The sequence below is a fragment of the Lemur catta genome, chromosome 24 (genome assembly GCF_020740605.2).
Source record: "Lemur catta isolate mLemCat1 chromosome 24, mLemCat1.pri, whole genome shotgun sequence".
NCBI classification, from domain to species: domain Eukaryota; kingdom Metazoa; phylum Chordata; class Mammalia; order Primates; family Lemuridae; genus Lemur; species Lemur catta.
Window position 1 is genome coordinate 15,150,573 of NC_059151.1, and position 6,884 is coordinate 15,157,456.

Sequence of the window (6,884 nt, forward strand, 5' to 3'; positions counted from 1 at the left end):
CAGAGTCTTCATACGGAGTGGGGAACACCACCAGTTTCTCATCTGTGTTCATGAGCTGTCCACACGGAATCTAAAAGAAAAAAAAAAATGAAGGACGTGAGGCTCAGATGTGTCTCAAATGAAGTTTACTATGTCAGTCACTGAAAGAAAAAACACCTGTTAAATTAATGCATTTTTTTTTTTCATCAAAAGCCATGTTTTTATTCTCATGTCTTGTTTTCAGCCCGGCCAGATGCGAGAAGATAGACCACGAGCTTACCTTCTGCCGGGTCCTAATCAAAGGTAAAACACTGGGTGTAAACACAGGCTCGGGGCTTTCAGTTAAGGAAGATGCTCATGACAGGTAGAAATCGTCCAGGAGCAAATGAGAGAAAGCCAGACATTCCAACACAGAGAGTGGAAAAGTTGTCCAAGTTGTCAGATGGATGTGTTTGTAGTTTAATTAACCGCAGGACAGAAATGAGTTCTCCAGAAATGACCCAGGACACCAACAGCCTTCTTTGTGGAAGGCCGTTCACACCAGCTTTTTCTCCAGTAGGAATGAATGATTATTTCCATGATTTTCAGAATAACAAGGGCTCTGGTGATGCGATCATTATAAGAGGAGGAGGAAAAAGTGTGCTTAAGGCACAGAATTTTTTCATTTCCCATTTTTTCTATTTGATATAATTTGCAACCTAAGCACTGAACTGTGGACAAACATTACCAAGACAGCACAGCACCTCATGGGACTTCCAGTAGAATCTTGAGGTTGAAGAATTTGAAGATTTGTGTAGGGTTTAAAAGCCAATTCATGCAGGCAATTAACACATTTTAAATGCATCTGGAAACCACTCATTGCTGTGATCCCATTAGAAAATTTAGAGGGTTAGGTTTATGGGAAACATGAAGCCAGCTTGTCTGAGTTTTATGTTTCTGTTTAATTGTAACAGCATCAAAAAAAAAAAAGAAAAAAAGAAAGAAAGAAAGAAGAAAACAACATTTGTTAAAATACTCCAGGAAGGATTCATTTCAGCTATTGGCAAGCTGTCTGTATATAGTGTGGGAGGGTGCCTTTTTTTGTTTTGTTTTCAGCTTGTGACAGCTGTTTGAAAGTCATCTGTTACCACCATGGTCACCAGTTACGAGATGAAAGCCAGTGTCTGTCAGGACTGTTGTAAGAGTTGGACCACCAACTAGAACAGCTATCTTTTATTAATAACTATGCAGGATTGCAAGACCGCCCAGCCCTTACGTGGCACTCGGGAGGTGGTACACAACTTCACAAATTCATTGAACAGAAAGGCAAGTGACATGCTGCCTGATAGAGTGACTTCTATTTCTGAAAGATGAAGTTTTAAAAATTGAATTAATAAATGAAATGAAATAAATTTGTAGGAAGGGTTTTTAAATGTCCTCAATTGTTTTATTATTCCTAAAATTACTTTTAAAAATGCTAAATTTCCCAGCACATCTGAAAGTATACATGGATCCTAGCGCATCAGGGAATCATAGAATTTAACACTTTAGAGAACACTCCAGGAATCACAACACCATCATTTTACCATAAAGGAGACGTAAGTCCTGAGAGGACAAATGACTGGGCCAATGAACGGCTGAGCTAGGAATAGACACCAAGCCATCTGACTGTAGTCCATGACTTTCTATGATTGTTCCATAATTAAACATCATACAGATGAAGTTTTAAGTTTGAGGTAAAATGCGATCTATTTTTATACTAATATATTTTAAAGTAATATACAAAACTTTTACATTACAAATACACCTTATGAAAATATATTTCTTAAGCAGTACCATTGCATTATTTGAACTCTGGTGGTAAACCCTCCAAAAATGCCATGTGGAAAGAGAAATCTCCAGACTTAAAATTTTATAGTTTAAGATTCACAAATAATACCTCCAAGGCACTGGAAACAGACAAGACAGGTACTGCCTCAAAGGTATTAATTATTGTACTGAACATTGTAATTCCTTCCTAAATTGCCTTTTCCTGGGCTGGAATTTTACATTTGTTATTATTCTGTCAGGGAGTAACAGTATCAACTGGTGATAATCGGAAAAGCCAACATCTCAGGCATAATGATAATCTCCAATTGATCTATTTCCACCAGAATTCTTTCCATTTCTACTGACAGAAGTGTTTTTCTAACCAAACAGTGACAAAGGAGACAATTGGACAAAAGATGATCTGCAGTTAAAGGGCTTCTCTTTCAAGTGGAAGCAAATAAAATGAAGCCCACCCTGAGGACACAGGCCTTGTCAATATCATTGCCTCATTTCTTTCAGAGGAAATAAACAACAGAAGGCCAGGATTGAGAAAACATTTCGGTGCATCTCTAACTTTATCTCCACTAATTATGAGTCAGGGTGGCATCAAACCGTAACATAAAGAATTCTGCTGCAGTTTTCTCTCCTAATTTTCCACTGAGCAGAAGCCCAGAATCAGCCTAGATGCGGGGGTGGGGATGCGGGGGTGGGTCATGCATGTCCTGAATTTTTGCTGGCTGGTGTGGAGACCTGGGAACGGGACCCCTGCTTAGACAAACCAGGACACACCGTGGTCTGGACGCCTCATTCTAGTAGCACACGGCAGTTACCTCTGATTGTGATTCCTTAATTTCTTTTTTTTTTTTTTTGACAGAGTCTCGCTTTGTTGCCTGGGCTAGAGTGCCGTGGTGTCAGCCTCGTTCACAGCAACCTTAAACTCCTGGGCTTAAGCAATCCTCCTGCCTCAGCCTCCTGAGGAGCTGGGACTACAGGCATGTGCCACCATGCCTGGCTAATTTTCTCTCTATATATATTTTTAGTTGGCCAGATAATTTCTTTCTATTTTTAGTAGAGACGGGGTTTCATTCTTGCTCAGGCTGGTTTCGAACTCCTGATCTTGAGCGATCCTCCCACCTTGGCCTCCCAGAGTGCTAGGATTACAGGTGTGAGCCATCATAAGTCACTCTTTATACCTAAAATAACCAGTGTGTATGTTCAAGAAGCTTTATCCCTAGATCAGTCATTGTATCTCCAAAAATATTAAAAAAGAAAAAAATCAAAAGGACTCCACTTAGGCTAGAAACAGGAACAATGAAGCATGGCAGGTGACTATAAGACTAATCTAAACTTACATGTGCAAGGCTAAGATACCATTAAAATATTTTAGATAATTTCTGTGCAAAATTAGCCAAATGTTCAAGGTTTTTGAGAATATGATGTCATTTAAAAAAAAAGCATATGTTGTAAGTTTTCATTCATTTATTTCCTCTAGAAAATATCCCTTTATGCCAAAAAGGTACTTAAGGAGTTTGATGGCAGTGTGGAAAAATTGGAGGAGAGGAAAATCAGACACCACGCTCATTTACAGGAAAGGCTCAAGGGCAATTGAGAATGAGGAGATTTTTGGCTACACATTTGGCTAAACCAAAAGAAAGAAATACCCAAAAGAGCCATAGGTGTTTTTTTTTTTTTTCCATTTCATATTTCTGAGAAAGGTGTCAAATCAGGGACTTTTATCACCTATTTCCTTCTAAGAAGTCCTTTTGTTTTATAGCAATAAAGCTTTTTCTCCACCACAGATTCTCTGTAGCTCAATCACATCAGGGCACCTGCATTTCTTCTATATGCACAACTGACATTTGGGCACCGAAACTGGAAAAGTTCTTGAACTAGGAGTCAGGAGACCAAGACTCTGTCTGTCACCAGGGCTATCACTAAATTCATTTGTCCCTGAATAACATGTTTATCACCATCTCTGAAATGGGAACAGATTGGGCATTATCATGGCTAAGAGTCCTTCCCATCCTTACATGCTGTGAAAATTTTTCATTTTAGGATTATTGTAATATCGTTCTTGATGCGTGGGTCTTAGAGGCTCAGTGAAATAAATATTACCAACGAGCTATTGTTACCCTGTGCAGAAGATGTTGTTGCCCACAGAATAGTCCCTCATTCTGCGGCAAGACCAACATGTTCTTACTCTGGGTCTGTACTCAGCTCTATTTTGGCCAATGTTCCTTATTGTGAGTTTCTACTGAAGAATTTTATTAAAGTTCCCCAAATTACAAACTAACTTTTTAAAACATGTCTATTAAAAGGATGATCGGATCCACAGTCAAAAGATGTGGATTCCAATCTATTCCAAGCTCTGTGACTTTGAGCTTAAACACTCTGAGCTTCAGTGTCCTCATCTGCAAAGTGAGGATGATACTTCCCTTCTTCAAAGAAAAAAATACAGCGATTTAGACAAACAGCTGCATTTAAAAGCAACTTCCAGTTCAACTGCACTACAAGATCATTTTTCTAGTGCTGCCTGGCAAATAGCAAGCTCTAAACACAGGTGATGAAACTGGAATCTTGTTTAATCTTCAAAACTCACTGGAAAGCCTGTAGATAAAGTGATTTTTATGGAACATGAATATTATTAGATACATTATTATTTATGAATGTTGGTTGTTCTGCTGAAAAAACATCACAAAATGTGGTATTAAGGATGTGCTTGTTTTATGGGAATATGCTTCAGATGAAAATTGTTTAAAAAAAAAAGGATCTTTTTCATATCTTTTAGAGGTGAGCCAGCCTCGGCCATCCTTAGGCTTCTGCTGACCGTCTTCCGGAAGATCCTCACACACTTGAAAGGGTAGTAAAGGCCAACCTCAGCCAATTTATCAGAAATATTTATACACTAGATTTTGTTTCCAAGTAATAAATTTTATTTTACAATTATATATTAATTTTGAATGCATCTTAGCAAGTAAGGGCCAAATTAAGACCTAGTCTTGTACAAAAATAATTCAAACTTTACTGTTGGATTAGCTCTAATTATTTCATGAGAAAGTCAAAAGATGGCTGGGAATACAGGGCACCACAAAAAACTAAAAGAAAAGGTAAATGCCTTATTATCTCACCTGCATTTCATCATTGCCGTGTAGATTCAGAGGACAAGGCGTGCACATCACAGCTATATCCTAGAACACCTTTCTTAGCTCCTGTACCATCTAGCCCAGCAGGTATCTGCATAATCGTTACACAATTTTTTCTACTCATGTTACCAAAACACATCATGAGCCACTGCAAGGAAAGAGTATAGTGTATTCTGACCTGCACCAAATTTTTAGCAACAGAAGTCATATCAGAAACTATTCTTTCAAAAAAAAATATATCATTATTATTAGTATCAAAGTCAATTAGTTGTGCTAAATCTAAATACCTAGGGCTACACAGACATCGTCTTGTAATTTTAACATCCCAGTGATTATCCCAAGATTAACGAACACAAAAGACTCTGCTGTCTCAATTTCTCAGATGAAAATAAATGACTGTTGAGGTACAATGAGGAGTAATAATGACCGATCTCAGCTCTGTAATTCTAATTAATACTCTCTGCTGATAATGAAAAGTTGAGATGAGACTTGTCCCTCAGCACTGGATTTCAGATACAGAATCTACCCTTTGACTTTTACCTGCAAAATTCAAGATCCTCTCAAATTAATTCTATTTCAATGTTAACATTTATGGTTTTTTTTTAAAATTTTTTTCTTGTTTTTAAACAAGCATCAGAAATTAGAAATTTTTAATTTCTAATCAAATTAGAAATTCATCTTATCGTTTTGACCCATATCTAGGCAGGATTAAATTTGTCTACATTAAATACTTTAAAGTTAAGAATCTTTCTACTCATTTTTTCCAGTTAAATGATGTTATGTATTTCTTTTCATTATAAATAAAATTTGTCTTGATACTGTTTCTATATTTTGTTTCTCTCTACAAGAAAAAAGGGATATACATTTTCCAGTTAAGCTGAACAAATGTTCTTATTTTAATATCTACAGTTGTTTTGCCTTTTGTAATTAAAAAAATGTAAGCTATCTTTCCAGAAGATTTTTGAACTTTGTAAGTAAAGAGTTTGTGAAAAATGGCGATGCATTCTGTAATATTGAAGAAAACAAGTGAATATGGCAACATACTGAACAGTGGGCTGAATGTAGTAGCTAAGCATACACTCTGAGTCCCATCTGGCCATAACCTCGTCTTTATCTACATTTATTGACACCAAAAGGAAACATTTCAACATATTTGCAATTTAAGATATACCTTATGGCCGGGCGCAGTGGCTCACGCCTGTAATCCTAACACTCTAGGAGGCCGAGGCGGGTGGATGGTTTTAGCTCAGGAGTTCGAGACCAGCCTGAGCAAGAGCAAGACACCGTCTCTACAAAAAATAGAAAGAAATTATATGGACAGCTAAAAATATATAGAGAAAAAATTAGCCGGGCATGGTGACGCATGCCTGTAGTCCCAGCTACTTGGGAGGCTGAGGCAGGAGGATTGCTTGAGCCCAGGAGTCTCAGGTTGCTGTGAGCAAGGCTGACGCCACAGCACTCTAGCCTGGGCAACAGAGTGAGACTCTGTCTCAAGAAAAAAAATAAATATGATATAACTTATGACTGTGAAGGGGGTCATTTACTTTCAAATGCATTTTATCAATTATGCTACTTAATACTACATTACAGATGATGCCCTTTCTTCTTGCAGAACACATGTCATGTTAGCAAAGGCAGAGGATGGTTAATTTTGATTACTTAACACAATAATCTACTAACTGTGTACTAACTGCCCCACTGTGGCAGTTTCTCTGTTATCCAAGGTTTTTTACATTCTTAGATCAATCAAAGGATTCATTTGTTTGGACTGTGCATTGCAACCACCAGAACAAATTTCCATATGGTGTTTTTATTTTAAAACCCTAGGGATATTTAATCTTGGCTGTGTTTTCAAATAAAATTGATTTTTTTCTCATGCTCTGCACAATTTCAGTAGAAAGACATTTTTTATCCTTGCTTTTTTCAAGAGTTGAGGACATGTGTGTGAAAAGTGAGTTTCTTTTATTCTACAGC

General features: G+C 37.3%; 1 long non-coding RNA gene across 1 annotated transcript; it reads left to right on the forward strand.

Annotated features, from left to right (window-relative positions):
• LOC123627220 lies at positions 1–2,653 on the forward strand. The gene is made up of 3 exons (XR_006731191.1): positions 1–132; positions 224–282; positions 2,642–2,653. It is a non-coding gene; the product is annotated as an uncharacterized LOC123627220 (long non-coding RNA).
• Positions 2,654–6,884: the final 4,231 nt, after the last annotated feature.